At 44.9% G+C, this 22,692-nt stretch overlaps 1 pseudogene; it reads left to right on the top strand.

Annotated features, from left to right (window-relative positions):
• Window positions 1-441: 441 nt before the first annotated feature.
• Window positions 442-21,216, top strand: LOC117192670 (annotated as a pseudogene).
• Window positions 21,217-22,692: the final 1,476 nt, after the last annotated feature.

Below are 22,692 nucleotides of genomic sequence, written 5' to 3'. Positions count from 1 at the left end.
AATATCAAAATGGAGGAATATGATTTCCGATTATAGGCAGATTAACCCATTGTCGACACGAGTCGACGAAAATAATGAATCTTGAAGAATTTTCGTGGTCATTTTGCACTGATTTAGACACCTTGTCTAGCTCACACATCTTGCATATTATGTGACTTTAATATTATTTTCTAGTATTTTCACCAATCAGATAAAATCATTTGTTCAGACCTGACGATCCTTGCTAGCAAGTAATATTCAATCGAATATTAACAACGAGGATTATGTTGGAATTTGAATACAAATAATCAGTACAAATACAATAATTTACGGTATCTTTTGAAACTGTGACGTTTTTTGGTATATTTTTGAGGGTCGGACCGTATATATTATCGACAAATCCGCGGTCACACTGGTCGCGACGACGCTGCTTAAAACTTTGATGTAGCATTGTTGTTAATTAATTAATTAATAAATTATTGGTATAGTGTTTACATTTATGTATTGTGCGTGTCCTAGACTAATGCTCTTGAGCTTGCAACTGTTTTGTTGACAACGTAGTCTGATCGAGGGATAAAAATAATAGTAATGCGAAAGACCCGCTCGCAGACTCGCACGCAGGCGGAAAATGCCGCACCATCCCCAGCGACCGGACACCAATCCTCGTCGACTGCACCAACAACAATAAACGCCTTTGATGCGGGCAAATACAAGGTTAGTTTTCCCCGAAAGTTTAATTCACCAGATTCCCCAAAACAATTTTCAATAAATATGGATGATTGATAAGCAGAGTGACCACAAGCAAATAATATTGTGGGGCCACCTAGTGCAGGAAAAGGTAAACAATTTCAGTGGATTACGAATTTTTTAACACTGCTATCCGCCATATTATTTCAGACCGTGCGGACAAAACAAAATTGCTGTGACAAAAAAATTCTGTGCGGGTGTTTGTATTAGCAAGTAACAGAATAGAGCAAATATCTTGTCAAGTGTAGTTTGCAAGAACGGGTCCGTCTGACGGCAACTAATTATAGGAGTTGCTCGGTTTAGTGAAATGAAGCGCTTTCTATGAACGCCATTTTTGCCCAGCAAGGTAATGTGTTAGTCGGGGACATGCCACAATTTTTCCCATGTATATAGTGGCTGACAACGCATACCTGTGTCTGTCCGGCTGACAAAAAAGACGTTTGAATCTGAGGATTCGCGGAAATATGAAGACCAAAGACCAAATATACGAGACGACCATGCCGGACGCCCTTTCAACCACACACACACACACACATATATACTAAAGAGTGTGCGTGTGTGGGTGTGGGTGTGAGTGCGCTTGGTGTGTAGAGTGGAGTCCCGCATTTTTGCAACCGCCATTTGATCAAATTTTATATATTTTTTCTTTATCTTTGCAGGAATTTGAGCAAATGGTGCAGATGCTCCGAGTCTTAGAGCTGCAAAAAGTCTTGTCGTTCCTTAACATTTCCTTCGCTGGACGAAAATCCGATCTGCAAAGCAGAATTTTGTCATTTCTGCGCACCAATTTGGAGCTGTTGGCCCCAAAGATTCAAGAAGTTTACGCTCAATCCGTGCAAGAGCAAAACGCCACACTGCAATACATAGATCCAACGAGAATGTACTCGCACATGCAGATGCCCCCTTCGGTGCAGCCGAATTCTGTGGGTCTGGTGGGTGGCGGATCAGGCCAGGTGCCGGGTGCACAGATGTCCGCACAAATGGCCTCACAGATGTCAACCAATGTCAACCAGCTACCCATACACCCGGATGTGAGACTGAAAAAGCTTGCCTTCTACGATGTGCTCGGCACACTGATCAAGCCATCGACGCTGGTGCCCCGCAGCACACAGCGCGTCCAAGAGGTGCCTTTCTACTTCACATTAACGCCCCAACAGGCCACCGAAATCGCCTCGAATCGCGACATTCGCAACAGTTCAAAGGTGGAGCATGCCATTCAAGTTCAGCTGCGCTTCTGCCTGGTGGAGACTTCATGCGACCAAGAGGACTGCTTCCCCCCAATGTGAATGTCAAAGTGAACAACAAATTGTGTCAGCTGCCTGTAAGTGTGGATTGGATCATTGCGACCCAAGTTACTACCCAATTGCACAATTATAATGCCATGTGATCTGATCCAATTCTGATACACAGAATGTCATTCCAACAAATCGACCAAATGTGGAGCCGAAACGTCCGCCACGACCCGTGAACGTTACCTCCAATGTGAAGCTATCGCCAACCGTTACCAACACCATAATGGTTCAGTGGTGTCCCGACTACACGCGCAGCTACTGCCTGGCGGTTTATCTGGTGAAGAAACTCACATCCGCACAGCTGCTGGTGCGGATGAAGAGTAAGGGCGTGAAGCCGGCAGATTACACGAGAGGCCTAAGTAAGCATACATACATCACATCTTGGATAGCCTGGATAATCCTGGATAAATTATTAATTAACCACAATCTTCGTTTCGTTTCAGTTAAGGAAAAGTTAACAGAAGATGCCGACTGTGAAATAGCCACCACAATGCTGAAGGTATCGCTCAACTGCCCGCTGGGAAAGATGAAGATGCTGCTGCCGTGCCGAGCTTCGACGTGTTCGCACTTGCAGTGCTTCGACGCCAATCTCTACCTGCAAATGAACGAGCGCAAGCCCACCTGGAACTGCCCGGTGTGCGATAAGCCGGCCATATATGATAACTTGGTTATCGATGGGTATGTGGATGGATATCCAATCTTCAATATACGAATTGAAAGTTACTGATCAAATATGCATTTTTTGATACTCCCAACAGTTATTTCCAAGAGGTGCTGGACTCAACGCTGCTAAAGAGCGACGACACCGAAATACAACTGCATCAAGATGGCTCCTGGAGTACCCCGGGCCTACGTAGCGAAGCTCAAATCTTGGATACACCATCCAAACCCGTTCAAAAGGTGGAGGTGATATCTGATGTTATAGGTAAGAGAAAACTGAGATTCGAATTACCTGACCTTGTCTGATCTTAACCATTCCCCTCTCCTGACCTCTTCTTTTAGAGCTGATCGCGGACGATACCAAGCCAGTGAAGAGTAATTTGTCCCCGGCACCGGATGACCAGCCAACGTCAACGTCGAACAGTGAAACTGTAAGTTTATCTGCCACTCTGCTGAGTCTCTGTTGTAATATACGTTTGCTTTCTGATCTGCTCTGACAGGTTGATCTGACGTTAAGCGATTCCGACGACGACATGCCTCTGGCCAAGCGTCGTCCACCTGCAAAGCAAGCCGCCGCTAGTTCCACTGCCAATGGTAATGGTAATGGTGGTGGCGGCCAACGTGCCTATACCCCGTCACAGCAGGCCCAACAATCTGGTATGTTGGATCCATTTTTGCAATAAGTGCAATAAGAAAACCAATAATCATGTATAGCCACGAATTCTTTATATATATATTTATAAAGTGCTGTTTTTAGAGTATAGCCACAATAGATCCTGAAATTTTAGAATAGTTTTTCTAAATAACGATACCGAAACAACTTGGGTGGCTGCAATTTTGTATTTTAATACGACGAAAAAAAAAGGAGTGCGTGCGTTCGATTTCATGGATTTTTCTCGACTTCTTTTCATATATTAAAACAATTTCTTCTGTGCCTACCTTACCTACGGTGGCAAAGCGGGGCGAATTCGCCAAGAGCGAGAGAGCGAGCTTTTATTGCGCTCCCGCTTTGCCCTAGCCTAACTTACACTAGACTTCATGAAATACTATCCTAATAACAATTATTATTTTCCAAATGGCGCTACACCGGCCCCGTTGAAGGCCTGGAAGGCTTCAAACCATTGGCAGAAGCGCCAATTTGTGGATTGGCCTCCTGAACGTGGCTCCGCTGCTCGTCCTTAGGTCGACCCCTCTGACCCTTCCGTCCTGCCCGGCGGGTGTTCCGACCACCCTTCCGAGGAGCCACTGTTGAGGGGGCAGGTTGTCCTCGGCGACGATTACGAGGTCGCCTTCCTTTATGTTTGGCTCCTCCTGGTGCCACTTGCATCTTATTTGCAATCCCAGCACATACTCCCGGGACCATCGCTGCCAGCACATTTGCCTGGCTGACGAGACAAGCCGCCATCGCTTTAAGCAGCTCAGACCCTCCTGGTCCGGGGTCCTGGGTGCTGGGGGTGCGATGAGCGGCCCGCCTGTCAGCAGGTGCCCGGGAGTCAGCGCGTCTCCGTCGCTTGGGTCTGGGCTTAGGGGTCCTAGCGGGCGCGAGTTGAGTACCGCCTCGATCCCGACCAGCACGGTCTCCAGCTCCTCTGCGGTGAGGAGAGCGCTTCCGACTGCCCGTAAAAGTAGGCCCTTGGCAGACTTCACACCGGCCTCCCAAAGTCCGCCCATGTGCGGTGCTCGAGGCGGTATAAAGGCAAACGCACCCGCTTCTTGACGCAAATTCGCGTATCGCGTCCGCTTCCGCCTCTATCTTCCTCCGCAGTTCGCTGAAGTGGCGACTTGCTCCGACGAAATTTGTCGCGTTGTCGCAGTTCACGCGTTGCGGACATCCTCGACGACCGACGAACCTTTGGAATGCCAACAAGAAGGAATTAGTCGTCAAATCGGAGACAATTTCTAAATGAACCGCCTTGGACGCAAAACAGACAAATAACGCTATGTAGGACTTATAAGGGGCCTTCCACGAATTTTCAGAGTCGTATAGACTGGGCCACAAAAATCAACGCCACATACTGAAAATGGGCGGAGAGCACGAAGCCGATCTGCGGGTAAGTTGCCCATCATTTGGGTCTGGAGTAGCGGCTTGCATTTAAAGCAACGAATACACAACCTAACTGTCGCCCTGCAGACCGCCTGAGCATTCACTATCCAAATGCGCTGTCTAAGGATACTCACGAGTGCTCGTGGGCCGGCATGAAAATTCGTTTGATGCAGATAGCGAACGTATGTCTGCACAAACTGCGAGCGTTTTGTCAATAACAAGGGAAACTTGGCATTATATGACATAGGAGCGTTAACTAGTCGCCCCCCAACTCGCAACAACGAAAAAGAGCACCAGCCTCTTCATGGATGAAGGGATTCAAGCGCTGAAGACTGGGGCCTAACTTGGTGCCTTTACGAACCCTTTCAATATCTTCTTGAGACTCATTTTTCTGTGTTATTTCGACTATTTTTAGAAACGCCTCGTCGTATTCTACGGATGACGGAATTTTTCCAAAGTTGAGACTTTTGTCTTTGCATTTTCGGATGAAGCGGAACACGAAAACGAACACTCTTAGCAGTTTGAGGTGTGACGAGTATCCCTCGATTACATCCACTAAGTAATTTGGCTTGGCCGCGACGGTCAGTCCGACCGATTTCTTCCGACTTTCCATCTGTATCTCTTCTTCGGAAAGCTCGAAGTGTGGATTTCTGGGCCAGCTCTCTTCTTCAAACTTTAAGACCTCTGGTCCACCAAACCAGATCGACTGCACGATTTCCTCTACGTCACAACCTCTCGAAACTATGTCTGCTGGGTTCTGTTTTGTTGGCACATGCCGCTACGTAGCTTCACTTGACCACTCTTGAATCTCCGCTACTCGGTTCGCAACGAACGTTGGCAACGACGAAGGGTGGGATCTGATCCAATGAAGAGTAACTTCTGTCTGAATCTGACCAGAATATCATTTTATCAATTGGAACCTTGAGCAGTGATTTGATTCGGTGACAAAGGTCTGCTAGAAGGTGAGCGGTACATAACTCAAGCCTTGGGAGCGTTTTCGTCTTGAGTGGCGCTACTTTCGACTTTGCAGTCAACAAGGAGACCTTGAAACCTTCTGCAGTCTTTCTACGGATATAGACGCAGGCTCCATAAGCTCTCATGGATGCGTCGGCAAAGGCATGTACTTGAATCGGTGACATGGGATCAGTATGCACAAATCGAGGTATGGTAATCTTCTCCAACTGACCCAAGGATTCTTTTAATAAGTTCCATGCTATTTCCAAGTTCATTGGAATTGACTCATCCCAATCTAGCTTGTTGAGCCAAAGCTCCTGCAGTAGGATCTTTCCCTTAATTACTAAAGGACTTAATAAGCCAAGGGGGTCAAACAGCTTTGATGTCACCAATAATATGTTCCGTTTTGTCGCTCGGAGACCCATAACTGACGTGTCAATTTGGAACTTAAAGACGTCTTCGTGTGGCAGCCACGATATTCCTAACGCCTTAGTTGACTCTGAGTCCGAGATCGTTATCGGTTTAACTGTGCTCTCGGATGCGATGACCTCAGGTGAGTTCGAAAACCATTTAGTCAATTCAAACCCAGCGGTTTGAAGAACCTGAGCCACATCAGACTTAATTGTCTTTAACTCCTCTACGCAACCAGCACCAGTCAACATGTCATCGACATAGAAGTCGGAGTCAATAACTTCAGCAGCTTTAGGGAGTGAGAGTTTTGCAGACTCACTCAACCTCTTCAAACACCGAATAGCCAAAAATGGGGCTGGTCCAGTCCCATATGTTACGGTGTTGAGCTGGTATATTCTCAAGGACTCAGACGGGTCTCTTCTCCACACTATGAGCTGGAATTGTCTACCCGCATCAGCGACCAAGACTTGGCGATACATCTTTTTGACATCGGCTGTCAAGGCGTACCTGTGTAGTCTGAATCGGAGCAATGTCGAATACAGCTCATCCTGTATCGTAGGACCGACCATCAATATGTCGTTCAAGGCCACCTGAGAGGACGTTTTACAAGACTCATCGAAAACGACGCGGAGCTTGGTCGACGTGCTTTGAGGCCTCAACACACACTGATGTGGAATGAAATAATGTGGAGTTTTGGGGATTGTGTTGTCTGTGGTAGACATGTGACCCAAGGAGAGGTACTCTTCCATGAACTCCAAGTACATTTTCTTCAACTCGGGGTCACGAAACAATCTTTTTTCAAGCGATAAAAGAGTTGCCTAAGATACTGGGATCTGATTTGAACGGCAGTCTTACTTCAAACCGACCTGAAGGCACGACCTGAGTAGTCGTTCTATAATGCTTTTTACATAACTTGTGTTCAGGAGATAAAGACTTTTTAGAAGACGGCAATTGTAATGTATTGTAATGTATTGTCGATGTGGATCACTGACTCTTCTCGACAACTCAAACAATTCCTAGCTTCTTGGGTGGCAGTCACCTTTGGAGTGTATCTGCCCGACACAATCCAGCCGAGAAGCGTTTTCTGCAGAGTTGGATAGTCAGGACCTTGTCGAATCTGACCAACAGATAAAAGTTCGAAAAATGTTTCTGCACCTATCAACATCTATCTTCTGTGGCTTGAAGAAATATGGGTCTGCAAGTGGTAAGTTCTTCGGGATTTTCCAGTCACTCACGTTAAGTGTCTGATCAGGGTGATACCCGAAATGGACTTTAGAATCCAGAAATCAACCGAAAACTCACTACCAGTAATTCGCGACTTCAGCACCGTGTGTATCTTTTTCTTGACTTGTGAATTGGATTCACCAATACCAAGCAAGTTGATACACGACTCCTCCCTACGGATCTGTAAGCGCTGTGCTAAGTCCTCAGTTATAAAATTGGTTTGAGACCCCGAGTCAAGCAGAGCTCGGGCCAAAACATGTTCATCATTATTTGTTCGGACGCTTACGATCGACGTAGCCAGAATAACTCTATCCATAGCTGTCGCATGGAGAGCATGCGAAGTGGAAGGTTGATTCTGATTGGGAGGAGGAGAAGAATTCTCTGGGGGTGATGGTAACGCTAGACTTTTATTCGCCACTGTGTATCTATGCAATAAGGTATGGTGTGAGCAGCCACACACTCGACACTTCTTAGCTTTGCATCGTACTACAGAGTGGCCTGGCTGCAGACAATTGATGCACAAGGATGCAGTTTTTGCGAATTCGAACCTTTGCATTACTGCCAGCCGACCAAATGGACTGCAATCTGTCAACAAATGGCCTTTCGCATTGCAGTAGCTGCATTGTTGGTTTTTGGTATTCGCGGTGGAACACGCGAATGAGCTCCGATTATGCGGCTTGCTTGGCACAGCTTTCTGCTCCTGCTTTGGTTTGTCCGAATTTTCGGCCGAAAGATGCTGATGTCTGCGATTAAGCAACTTTTCACAGTCCGTCCGAAGTGGCAGTTTGTCATAATCGAGCTGTTCTTCCCATTTCTCTTTGGTCACCGGATCGACTCTGCTCAAGACGAGATGAATAATCATCGCATTCGAGATCTTTTTATCATCGCCTATCGACAACAACGAACCATATATGGATGAGGCGGTATCGATAAGGTTTCTTAAGGACGATGCTGATTGCTGGGTCATTTTGGGAAGACTAAATAGGGCATCAATGTGATTTTTAAAGATCAGACAATCATTATCGTAGACCCGTTTTAAGCTAGCCATTGCTTTCTCGTAGTTGGTCTCGGTTACTTGGAAAGCCCTAACTGTTCCCAACGCTTCACCGGAGAGACACGAAAGCAAATGGTTGAACTTTTCGATAATTGGAATGCTTTGGTCATTGTGAACTAGAGTCTCAAATAAACCTATGAAGTTTTTAAAGTCCGAAAAGTTGCCGCTGAACTGCGGCAGAGCTAACTTCGGAAGGCGAGCACGAGTTGGGCCACCATAAGCTGGTACTGCCGGTATTGTCTCATCAGCTGTCTTTAATGCGCAAATGAGAGACATTAATTTTGCCTTTGTGACAATTGAGAGTTCTTCCAACTCGACTCCAAATTCATCGTCAATGTCTATATCTTCAATCTTCTCTTGAAGTTCGCGTGCCGTGTCAATGCTACGCATCAGCGTTTCGAGTCTGCACTCGAGCTCCGTCAATACCAGCGGAATATCCCCCGCTTCTAAACGGTCCGCTAATAAACGAATGCCTTTGACACGGCAACTGCGCTTTTTCTTCAGCTCTTCAAGGGCAATATTGTTGGCTTTTGAGGTCATATTGATTCTCAATACAAGCAACTGAAGGCGAAAGATCGTTTCTAATAATCGTATTTAATGCCGAGGCACTCAATGAAATAATGGGTAATTGTACCCACACGAGGTGAAAAACCAATATACCCGAAAAATTTAGGGTAGAGCGTCGCTTGGCTGGCGCGTACACGAAAACCACACAAGAATAGCAACGAACTGCACTGGTGACAAGCGAAAACGAAAAATTTCACCGCTGCAGTTCTGAAGAATGGATGTTGTGTATATGTACGTATGCACGTAGTTGCACCGACAACGATCGACGCTAAATTGATTTGCGAGGCACGACTTTGTCTTAATTGATAGTTGGATCCTACTGACACCAAACGAATATACCCGACGAAAACAGGGTAGCGCGTCACTTGGTGTTTGGTTTGGATCAAGCGCGCCAAACAAAAGAACAACGATAAGCAACGGTGAAGAGCGAAAGCGAGACGAAAAAATTCACAGCGATTGCAGTTAAAATGAGTTATGTGTAGTTATTGCGTCCAAGAGGGTTAGATGTACATATGTATATATGTATTAATATATATATAATATATATATAACTACAGCATGCAATCTAGCTCTACTATGTCATACGTATGTGCCAAGAATTGAAAGCGAGGTGCAATTGTTTCAGCACAAGACAATAATTGCGAGTTTTTTAATCTTTTCGTCTTCACTCGAGCTTTCAATTTTTTGCACAAATACCTCTTGAGAAGATTGGAAATTCCAGGTGCTGTACTCTCCTCTTCTTATACTGCATGCTCCACTTGGATCTTCTTGGGTAGATGGTATATGTGTATCTCCTTTTGTATATAGCTGCAGAGAGGGTATTGCACGACCGACGCGGTGATTTTAGTTTTGTTTGTTGAATTATTTGCACACACGTCGCGGTCAATTTGGCAATTTAGCTGCAGCACATATGCATGTACATGTAGGTATAATAGATTTTGGCTATTTATCTTTTCTCCACTGTGTCACTGTCACTTTTGCCTTCCACTTGAATTAATACGTTTAAATTGCAAGTCCACCCGGGGGCGCCATGAAATTTTAGATTAGTTTTTCTAAATAACGATACCGAAACAACTTGGGTGACTGCAATTTTGTATTTTAATACGACGAAAAAAAAAGGAGTGCGTGCGTTCGATTTCATGGATTTTTCTCGACTTCTTTTCATATATTAAAACAATTTCTTCTGTGCCTACCTTACCTACGGTGGCAAAGCGGGGCGAATTCGCCAAGAGCGAGAGAGCGAGCTTTTATTGCGCTCCCGCTTTGCCCTAGCCTAACTTACACTAGACTTCATGAAATACTATCCTAATAACAATTATTATTTTCCAAATGGCGCTACACCGGCCCCGTTGAAGGCCTGGAAGGCTTCAAACCATTGGCAGAAGCGCCAATTTGTGCATTGGCCTCCTGAACGTGGCTCCGCTGCTCGTCCTTAGGTCGACCACTCTGACCCTTCCGTCCTGCCCGGCGGTTGTTCCGACCACCCTTCCGAGGAGCCACTGTTGAGGGGGCAGGTTGTCCTCGGCGACGATTACGAGGTCGCCTTCCTTTATGTTTGGCTCCTCCTGGTGCCACTTGCATCTTATTTGCAATCCAAGCACATACTCCCGGGACCATCGCTGCCAGCACATTTGCCTGGCTGACGAGACAAGCCGCCATCGCTTTAAGCAGCTCAGACCCTCCTGGTCCGGGGTCCTGGGTGCTGGGGGTGCGATGAGCGGCCCGCCTGTCAGCAGGTGCCCGGGAGTCAGCGCGTCTCCGTCGCTTGGGTCTGGGCTTAGGGGTCCTAGCGGGCGCGAGTTGAGTACCGCCTCGATCCCGACCAGCACGGTCTCCAGCTCCTCTGCGGTGAGGAGAGCGCTTCCGACTGCCCGTAGGAGTAGGCCCTTGGCAGACTTCACACCGGCCTCCCAAAGTCTGCCCATGTGCGGTGCTCGAGGCGGTATGAAGGCAAACTCGCACCCGCTTCTTGACGCAAATTCGCGTATCGCGTCCGCTTCCGCCTCTATCTTCCTCCGCAGTTCGCTGAAGTGGCGACTTGCTCCGACGAAATTTGTCGCGTTGTCGCAGTTCACGCGTTGCGGACATCCTCGACGACCGACGAACCTTTGGAATGCCAACAAGAAGGAATTAGTCGTCAAATCGGAGACAATTTCTAAATGAACCGCCTTGGACGCAAAACAGACAAATAACGCTATGTAGGACTTATAAGGGGGCCTTCCACGAATTTTCAGAGTCGTATAGACTGGGCCACAAAAATCAACGCCACATACTGAAAATGGGCGGAGACCACGGAGCCGGTCTGCGGGTAAGTTGCCCATCATTTGGGTCTGGAGTAGCGGCTTGCATTTAAAGCAACGAATACACGACCTAACTGTCGCCCTGCAGACCGCCTGAGCATTCACTATCCAAATGCGCTGTCTAAGGATACTCACGAGTGCTCGTGGGCCGGCATGAAAATTCGTTTGATGCAGATAGCGAACGTATGTCTGCACAAACTGCGAGCGTTTTGTCAATAACAAGGGAAACTTGGCATTATATGAAATAGGAGCGTTAACTAGTCGCCCCCCAACTCGCAACAACGAAAAAGAGCACCATGTCCCAGCCTCTTCATGGATGAAGGGATTCAAGCGCTGAAGACTGGGGCCTAACTTGGTGCCTTTACGAACCCTTTCAATATCTTCTTGAGACTCATTTTTCTGTGTTATTTCGACTATTTTTAGAAACGCCTCGTCGTATTCTACGGATGACGGAATTTTTCCAAAGTTGAGACTTTTGTCTTTGCATTTTCGGATGAAGCGGAACACGAAAACGAACACTCTTAGCAGTTTGAGGTGTGACGAGTATCCCTCGATTACATCCACTAAGTAATTTGGCTTGGCCGCGACGGTCAGTCCGACCGATTTCTTCCGACTTTCCATCTGTATCTCTTCTTCGGAAAGCTCGAAGTGTGGATTTCTGGGCCAGCTCTCTTCTTCAAACTTTAAGACCTCTGGTCCACCAAACCAGATCGACTGCACGATTTCCTCTACGTCACAACCTCTCGAAACTATGTCTGCTGGGTTCTGTTTTGTTGGCACATGCCGCCACGTAGCTTCACTTGACCACTCTTGAATCTCCGCTACTCGGTTCGCAACGAATGTTGACAACGACGAAGGGTGGGATCTGATCCAATGAAGAGTAACTTCTGAATCTGACCAGAATATCATTTTATCAATTGGAACCTTGAGCAGTGATTTGATTCGGTGACAAAGGTCTGCTAGAAGGTGAGCGGTACATAATTCAAGCCTTGGGAGCGTTTTCGTCTTGAGTAGCGCTACTTTCGACTTTGCAGTCAACAAGGAGACCTTGAAACCTTCTGCAGTCTTTCTACGGATATAGACGCAGGCTCCATAAGCTCTCATGGATGCGTCGGCAAAGGCATGTACTTGAATCGGTGACATGGGATCAGTATGCACAAATCGAGGTATGGTAATCTTCTCCAACTGACCCAAGGATTCTTTTAATAAGTTCCATGCTGTTTCCAAGTTCATTGGAATTGACTCATCCCAATCTAGCTTGTTGAGCCAAAGCTCCTGCAGTAGGATCTTTCCCTTAATTACTAAAGGACTTAACAAGCCAAGGGGGTCAAACAGCTTTGATGTCACCGATAATATGTTCCGTTTTGTCGCTCGGAGACCCATAACTGACGTGTCAATTTGAAACTTAAAGACGTCTTCGTGTGGCAGCCACGATATTCCTAACGCCTTAGTTGACTCTGAGTCCGAGATCGTTATCGGTTTAACTGTGCTCTCGGATGCGGTGACCTCAGGTGAGTTCGAAAACCATTTAGTCAATTCAAACCCAGCGGTTTGAAGAACCTGAGCCACATCAGACTTAATTGTCTTTAACTCCTCTACGCAACCAGCACCAGTCAACATGTCATCGACATAGAAGTCGGAGTCAATAACTTCAGCAGCTTTAGGGAGTGAGAGTTTTGCAGACTCACTCAACCTCTTCAAACACCGAATAGCCAAAAATGGGGCTGGTCCAGTCCCATATGTTACGGTGTTGAGCTGGTATATTCTCAAGGACTCAGACGGGTCTCTTCTCCACACTATGAGCTGGAATTGTCTACCCGCATCAGCGACCAAAACTTGGCGATACATCTTTTTGACATCGGCTGTCAAGGCGTACCTGTGTAGTCTGAATCGGAGCAATGTCGAATACAGCTCATCCTGTATCGTAGGACCGACCATCAATATGTCGTTCAAGGCCACCTGAGAGGACGTTTTACAAGACTCATCGAAAACGACGCGGAGCTTGGTCGACGTGCTTTGAGGCCTCAACACACACTGATGTGGAATGAAATAATGTGGAGTTTTGGGGATTGTGTTGTCTGTGGTAGACATGTGACCCAAGGAGAGGTACTCTTCCATGAACTCCAAGTACATTTTCTTCAACTCGGGGTCACGAAACAATCTTTTTTCAAGCGATAAAAACCGCCGTTCAGCCACTTCAAAGGAGTTGCCTAAGATACTGGGATCTGATTTGAACGGCAGTCTTACTTCAAACCGACCTGAAGGCACGACCTGAGTAGTCCTTCTATAATGCTTTTCACATCACTTGTGTTCAGGAGATAAAGACTTTTTAGAAGACGGCAATTCTTCCAGTGACCAAAACTTTTGTAATGTATTGTCGATGTGGATCACTGACTCTTCTCGACAACTCAAACAATTCCTAGCTTCTTGGGTGGCAGTCACCTTTGGAGTGTATCTGCCCGACACAATCCAGCCGAGAAGCGTTTTCTGCAGAGTTGGATAGTCAGGACCTTGTCGAATCTGACCAACAGATAAAAGTTCGAAAAATGTTTCTGCACCTATCAACATATCTATCTTCTGTGGCGTGAAGAAATATGGGTCTGCAAGTGGTAAGTTCTTCGGGATTTTCCAGTCACTCACGTTAAGTGTCTGATCAGGGTGATACCCCGAAATGGACTTTAGAATCCAGAAATCAACCGAAAACTCACTACCAGTAATTCGCGACTTCACCACCGTGTGTATCTTTTTCTTGACTTGTGAATTGGATTCACCAATACCAAGCAAGTTGATACACGACTCCTCCCTACGGATCTGTAAGCGCTGTGCTAAGTCCTCAGTTATAAAATTGGTTTGAGACCCCGAGTCAAGCAGAGCTCGGGCCAAAACATGTTCACCATTATTTGTTCGGACGCTTACGATCGACGTAGCCAGAATAACTCTATCCATAGCTGTCGCATGGAGAGCATGCGAAGTGGAAGGTTGATTCTGATTGGGAGGAGGAGAAGAATTCTCTGGGAGTGATGGTAACGCTAGACTTTTATTCGCCACTGTGTATCTATGCAATAAGGTATGGTGTGAGCAGCCACACACTCGACACTTCTTAGCTTTGCATCGTACTACAGAGTGGCCTGGCTGCAGACAATTGATGCACAAGGATGCAGTTTTTGCGAATTCGAACCTTTGCATTACTGCCAGCCGACCAAATGGACTGCAATCTGTCAACAAATGGCCTTTCGCATTGCAGTAGCTGCATTGTTGGTTTTTGGTATTCGCGGTGGAACACGCGAATGAGCTCCGATTATGCGGCTTGCTTGGCACAGCTTTCTGCTCCTGCTTTGGTTTGTCCGAATTTTTGGCCGAAAGATGCTGATGTCTGCGATTAAGCAACTTCTCACAGTCCGTCCAAAGTGGCAGTTTGTCATAATCGAGCTGTTCTTCCCATTTCTCTTTGGTCACCGGATCGACTCTGCTCAAGACGAGATGAATAATCATCGCATTCGAGATCTTTTTATCATCGCCTATCGACAACAACGAACCATATATGGATGAGGCGGTATCGATAAGGTTTCTTTTGGGAAGACTAAATAGGGCATCAATGTGATTTTTAAAGATCAGACAATCATTATCGTAGACCCGTTTTAAGCTAGCCATTGCTTTCTCGTAGTTGGTCTCGGTTACTTGGAAAGCCCTAACTGTTCCCAACGCTTCACCGGAGAGACACGAAAGCAAATGGTTGAACTTTTCGATAATTGGAATGCTTTGGTCATTGTGAACTAGAGTCTCAAATAAACCTATGAAGTTTTTAAAGTCCGAAAAGTTGCCGCTGAACTGCGGCAGAGCTAACTTCGGAAGGCGAGCACGAGTTGGGCCACCATAAGCTGGTACTGCCGGTATTGTCTCATCAGCTGTCTTTAATGCGCAAATGAGAGACATTAATTTTGCCTTTGTGACAATTGAGAGTTCTTCCAACTCGACTCCAAATTCATCGTCAATGTCTATATCTTCAATCTTCTCTTGAAGTTCGCGTGCCGTGTCAATGCTACGCATCAGCGTTTCGAGTCTGCACTCGAGCTCCGTCAATACCAGCGGAATATCCCCCGCTTCTAAACGGTCCGCTAATAAACGAATGCCTTTGACACGGCAACTGCGCTTTTTCTTCAGCTCTTCAAGGGCAATATTGTTGGCTTTTGAGGTCATATTGATTCTCAATACAAGCAACTGAAGGCGAAAGATCGTTTCTAATAATCGTATTTAATGCCGAGGCACTCAATGAAATAATGGGTAATTGTACCCACACGAGGTGAAAAACCAATATACCCGAAAAATTTAGGGTAGAGCGTCGCTTGGCTGGCGCGTACACGAAAACCACACAAGAATAGCAACGAACTGCACTGGTGACAAGCGAAAACGAAAAATTTCACCGCTGCAGTTCTGAAGAATGGATGTTGTGTATATGTACGTATGCACGTAGTTGCACCGACAACGATCGACGCTAAATTGATTTGCGAGGCACGACTTTGTCTTAATTGATAGTTGGATCCTACTGACACCAAACGAATATACCCGACGAAAACAGGGTAGCGCGTCACTTGGTGTTTGGTTTGGATCAAGCGCGCCAAACAAAAGAACAACGATAAGCAACGGTGAAGAGCGAAAGCGAGACGAAATAATTCACCGCTGCAGCTGCGTATTGGTATGCGTGCTTGGCCAACGACCCAACTATACATATATTTGACACAACGAAAACGAGAAAGGGGAAAGGGGTGACAGCGATTGCAGTTAAAATGAGTTATGTGTAGTTATTGCGTCCAAGAGGGTTAGATGTACATATGTATATATGTATTAATATATATATAATATATATATAACTACAGCATGCAATCTAGCTCTACTATGTCATACGTATGTGCCAAGAATTGAAAGCGAGGTGCAATTGTTTCAGCACAAGACAATAATTGCGAGTTTTTTAATCTTTTCGTCTTCACTCGAGCTTTCAATTTTTTTCACAAATACCTCTTGAGAAGATTGGAAATTCCAGGTGCTGTACTCTCCTCTTCTTATACTGGATGCTCCACTTGGATCTTCTTGGGTAGATGGTATATGTGTATCTCCTTTTGTATATAGCTGCAGAGAGGGTATTGCACGACCGACGCGGTGATTTTAGTTTTGTTTGTTGAATTATTTGCACACACGTCGCGGTCAATTTGGCAATTTAGCTGCAGCACATATGCATGTACATGTAGGTATAATAGATTTTGGCTATTTATCTTTTCTCCACTGTGTCACTGTCACTTTTGCCTTCCACTTGAATTAATACGTTTAAATTGCAAGTCCACCCGGGGGCGCCATGAAATTTTAGAATAGTTTTTCTAAATAACGATACCGAAACAACTTGGGTGACTGCAATTTTGTATTTTAATAAGACGAAAAAAAAAGGAGTGCGTGCGTTCGATTTCATGGATTTTTCTCGACTTCTTTTCATATATTAAAACAATTTCTTCTGTGCCTACCTTATCTACGGTGGCAAAGCGGGGCGAATTCGCCAAGAGCGAGAGAGCGAGCTTTTATTGCGCTCCCGCTTTGCCCTAGCATAACTTACACTAGAGTTCATGAAATACTATCCTAATAACAATTATTATTTTCCAAATGGCGCTACAGATCCATTTACACCACACCACCCCCCACCCACTCGCACACATACACACATCATGCCACAGTCCCTAAGTCACACAGTCACACATCCATCCACACAACATTAAAGGAATTTAATCGAATCGTAGGAATCCCTTGTCTCTTGCTAGTAAATTTATAATCCAACTGACAGAAGAGACTCTCTAGAGACTAAGAGAGAGCTCTGAGGAACAACTCTGAAATCTCTTGAATTAGTACAGCTTTGTAACCCGATTTAAAGACATTTTTTGGGGTCAACTTTTTCGTCCAACATTTATTAAGTAGGCTGTGAGTTTACCCCTGTTCTATGAGCTTAATTATCCCTTGTGTTTCGCTTCAGTTTGTGAAAGGCAAACAAAGGAGTTTTTATACCCGATACTCAAAATGAGTATTGGGGTATATTAGATTTGTGGTAAAAGTGGATGTGTGTAACGTCCAGAAGGAATCGTTTCCGACCCCATAAAGTATATATATTCTTGATCAGCATCAATAGCCGAGTCGATTGAGCCCTGTCTGTCTGTCCGTCTGTCCGTCCGTCTGTCCGTCCGTCCGTCCGTCCGTCCGTCCGTCCGTCCCCTTCAGCGCCTATTGCTCAAAGACTATAAGAGCTAGAGCAACGATGTTTTGGATCCAGACTTCTGTGATATGTCACTGCTACAAAAATATTTCAAAACTTCGCCCCGCCTACTTCCGCCCCCACAAAGGACGAAAATCTGTGGCATCCACATTTTGAAATATACGATAAAACCAAAAACGCAGAATCGTAGAGGATGACTATATGTTCTAGAGTGTAAAATCTCAACCAGATCGTATAATTATTATAGCCAGAATCAAGAAAACAATTTCATTCTTTCTCGCTCTGTCTCTAACACACAGGTTTCATGGTCGGCTTTGCCAATTGCAAAATATGAGTTCAAGGATCTCAGAACCTATAAGAGCCAGAGCAACCAAATTTGGTATCCACACTCCTGTGATATCGGACCTTGACCGTTTCGTGTCCAAATTTCGCCACACCCCCTTCCGCCCCCGCAAAAGACGAAAATCTGGGGCATCCACAAATCTCAGAGACTATTAAGGCTAGAGTAACCAAATTTGGTATCCGCACTTCTGTTAGATCTCACTATAAAACGTATATCTCAGAATTTCGCCCCACCCTTTTCCGCCCCCACAAAGGACGAAAATCTGTGGCATCCACAATATTGCACATTCGAGAAAACTAAAAACGCAGAATCATAGATAATGACCATTTCTATCAGATAGCTGAATCTGGATCAGATCACATCATTTTTATAGCCAAAAGGAACAAATCAATTTGCACTGGCTACGCAGCCCCGACGTCACGCTCAGACTGATTTTCTGTCTCTCTCGCACGCACTCCTTGTCGTGTCGTTTAATATTAGCGGCGTCTGCCGGAGGAGAGCCATACTGACTTAGTATCAGGTATAACTGTAGAGTTGCGGTCTCCGCAGCAACTCACAACGTTCCCCTCGTTTTTTTTTAATTTTAAAGATTCAAAATTCTAAGCCAGGGACAAACATCAAGTGGAAAACTAGTGCATTGTTGGCTTCGGTGCGATTATGCACTTGGGCAATCTGAACATCATTTCGGCCCTCAATAACAAAGCCACGGTGCTCGTGCCAAACGCAGCTTCCCTGCTGATGGCCGTGCCCTTGCTAACATGGCTGGAGCTGATGCTGGTCCAGATCTGGGTACCGATGCTCATCGTGCTGAACATTGTGTGCGGTTCATCACGCACTCCTGATGGCCAACAACGAATACCTAGTGGACCATACCCCAGGTTTCGCACACTGGCTGTATCAGTGGGCAAAATTTTGGGTATGGTCAAATCTGTCCATGGACGGATGTAATGGTTCGTCTCTATATAAACGTGTCAATTTACAGCAATGGTTGCGCTCACGGTAGGTTCAGGCTCAGCTTCAGCTTCCGTTTAGGCGATCGCATGACTGTGATTTCATTTCATTATAATCAAGTCAAGCATGTGCGTCGCATAAACGTGAGAGTCACGTCGCGTCACGTCAGGTCAGGTCTACGAAATGAATGTTTTTCTGTGCACTCACTCTCTTGCAGTAAACGTAATCTGAGGTCAGTCGGCGGCAAGGATGGTGCTTCCGGTTTGAGACATCCAAAACGTGGGTTGATGAGCTAGAGTCCATATATATTCGATTAATTTAGTCACTTTCTGTTCTTTTACTATGTATTTTACGAAATTTATTGTCACTCGACGAAAGTAATTTATACAATTACACCCCCACCCCCATCGGCATCAAATAAAATGGTTAGTTGAGGGTTTTATTTTGTGTCGATCCTTTTTTGGTTTTGTTTTTTGTTTTGTCAAATTGTTGTTGTGTTAACCACCTGATGATGATGTTGATATGATGATTATGAAGTAACTGTGCATTTCTTGTCTTTTCTTCTCTCTTTCTCTCTCTTCTTTCTCCACTCCGCTGCTCTCTCATTTCGGGTATCGTTTGCCTACATATGCACATATATGCGGCTGCCGATGCGTAGAATCCCCAGACCAGCAGCAAATAATGGCACATCAGTCGTCTGAGTCGCAGCACATGTTAGATCTAGAAAGCCAACTGCAGCTGCAACTGCACCATCAACAGCAGCAACATCAGCAGCACGAGCAGCCAGCATCAGCAGTGCATGCCACTCTACTGGAATCCCTGACTGCTGCGGTGGCGGATCAAAAGCACTTTCAACTGTTGGATCTGGCTGCAGTTGCGGCTGCTGCTGCTGCCACAGCGTCAGCGTCGTCCGGGCAAAGCCAAAATGGTGGTCCATAGAAACACAGACATACATACATACACACACACACTCACTCACTCACTCATTCAGACACGCCCACTATGTCAGTTATTACAGTTGGTTCGATTTGCTCTTTTCTTTTTGCTTTGACTTCCTCCACTCTCACTATTCTTTATCTCATTTGGCGACAATTTAAAGTATTTTTACCTCAGTTTACCTCAGAGGCTATTTTTCGACAAATCGTTGACACCGAATTCATGGCATATCGATTGAGATTTAATTTTTGCGTGTGTTGCGTGAGTTGTATGAAACAATCCTGTTCATGTTCCGTTTTTCGTTGTTTCTGCGTCCGGTGTGGTTGTGGTTGTCTCGTCTGCACTTTTTAATCATCCCATCCCCCGGGGTTCTCAACTGCATCCCTCTAGAAATTATAGTAAAATAGGCATCGTAATTTATTTATTTTTCCCTTTTGAATCGACCGACCGATCGCTAAATGTAATAGCCCTACGCACCACTAACATTAATAAATACATAAATCAAATGTTAATATTTAAGTCCTACCAATGCAATGTGGACGTATGTATGTATTCCTATGCACTAACCGAAAGGAGAAATTTAAGTTAGTTAAGTTTATTATTTTAGCTATCATATGAACAGAGTGTCGAGTCGACGAATGCGAATGCGCCCCCTAAGTGCATTTGGTTTGGTTCGGTTCTTTTATTATGTTTGCAAATCAGTGCAGCAGCAGAGCGAAGTTGATTTAAATTATTTTATATATTTACGTACATTAGCAGCAGCACCATCTGATTATATTCTGTTTGTCGCAGAGGACCATCCCATCCATATCTACTAAACAAAACAGTTCGGTCTAAGTAGGAATTCCAATTAACAATAACAATAAATAAGTGTATCACAAATCACTGGCCTAACCCTATTAATAATGTGTGTTGCCCTTTATTTAAGCCTTTAGTTGTAATGAATCCCAATTTAGTATAAAAATTGCTTTGATTTTGATTGGATGCCAAACAAACACCCGCCCTACCCGCCCTATCTGAACGAACAAACATCATGAAATCAATGTACAATAAGATGTGTACTTTAACTATATTATTAAAAACAAATTCCAAACAAGGCCATGTTGTTTTATTTGCACGAGGTTCGTTTACGAGTAGGACATTTTGTTTTTATTAGTTTTTATTGAACTTATAATTTGGAATCAACTTGTTTTTTATTGAGCACATCCGAAACTTTTTCTTTACTTGCAGAGGATAAAAGCGGATTGGTTGCGGTCAAGAGCAAAGAGGATTCTGTTATTGATCTTTTAGATTCGCCCTAACATTAGCACAGTGTGCGCCGCCCGTTCGTAAGATTCCTATATCCATTTTTCGTTGTAAAGAGACCCAAAGAATTTATAATTGCCCTATTATATATGTATATGTATCTATACATTGGGTCTGAAATTCCGTGAAGTACAATTTCGTAAGAGTATTCATTAAGATAAAAACAAACTCCCAAATAAATAGCTAGACGTAATGAATGCAAAAATAAAAGTTGATATCGCATCCTCTGTTTTACCTATAGCTTGGCAGTTTTGAAATTGCCGCTCGAACAGCTGTTTTTCAGAGTTGCCACCCCCACTCGATTCTCGCACCTACAGGTTCACAGGGCTGTACCTGTCGTTGTAACCCTGCAAACGCGTTTTGACGAGTGTTCTTGCTCTTGGCTTCTTGGCGTCCAACTTCCTCGAAATGATTCCAAATTGCACCATACTTTCGAATTAGCGACATATCGAATTTTTAAAAGAGTAAACAGCTTTGCCGGTAATACAAAAAGGGTGAAGTAAACGCAAATAATAGCAACAACTGTCAGAACGCAAAATGACGTTTGAGGAGCAAAATTGCGCAAAAAGTGAGTAGAGAACCAGAGAGCAAAAATGAACTAGTGACCAAAAAAGAACGAGTGAGCAAAAATGAACTAGTGGACATAAAAGAACAAGTGAGCAAAAAATAACAGTTTGGAAGTTTCAGTTGCTCACTTAAGTAAACAACTCTTTGTAACGTGTCACCTAGGCACGTCGGTGTATATAAATCCTGCCAGGCTAGCAGCGAAGGGAAGCACACGCTTTGGGTTTCCGGCCTCTGCTCGTCGGCTATTGGAGTGATGTTCTTGCCCCCCTACTGCTGGTGGCCTATACGCATTATACCGCGAATGAAGTAGCGTGTCACGACGAAAATGCTTAACCGGGAGACACTGTTTATCCCTGAATAGAATTGTGGAGGTGTGCTGGAAAGGTAACTCAACTCCGCCTCTGGTGTTGTCGAGGTCGTGTCGCCCACCCTACCATGGCCATTCCAAACCGTTCGATTTATTGACGGAATGGCCCCTTTGTCCGGGGCGTCCTACATGGGGAATTTGCCAGCGAAAGCAAAGCGGTAGATTAATACATTATAAAGTTTATTCACTTACTGGCTAAAACAATAACATTACCCGCAAATACCATAATATAATCACCCACATTAAAAGAATATCTAAATGAAATATATGTATAAAATTCCTACAAATACTTGGCTATGTGCCATACAAATGATATACAAAACAAGTCCGAAATGGACAAACTAACTTGCTTGCTGACTCCGTAATGTTACGAAACCAATTCGAGTGGGCACTTCTCCCTCTCACTCACCGACCGGCCCTAGTTCCCTTGTTTCAAGTTGTAATTTATTAATAACAGAATTTAAGTCCACTCATACCTTTTCTCCAGTTTATGGCTCTATCGGCGAAAGCGCTTTCCTCGATGAATACCTAAAGCTGCTGTGGTGGAAGAACACTTAAATGGGCACAAGGTTGGGGGAAATCATATTTGCAGATCGGCGAGAGTCACGAGAAGCCACTACCGGAATCAAATCTAAATCTCTCCTAATTAACTCCGCACAGAAATCATAATTAATTACACATTTACAAACACGAATACAATTACTCCTTCCTCCGTCGCGCTCGACTACTAAAGTGCAGACGCCA

Source organism: Drosophila miranda (genome assembly GCF_003369915.1).
Source record: "Drosophila miranda strain MSH22 chromosome Y unlocalized genomic scaffold, D.miranda_PacBio2.1 Contig_Y2_pilon, whole genome shotgun sequence".
In the NCBI taxonomy this organism is placed as follows: Eukaryota; Metazoa; Arthropoda; class Insecta; order Diptera; family Drosophilidae; genus Drosophila; species Drosophila miranda.
This window is presented reverse-complemented; position numbering and strand designations above follow the sequence as displayed.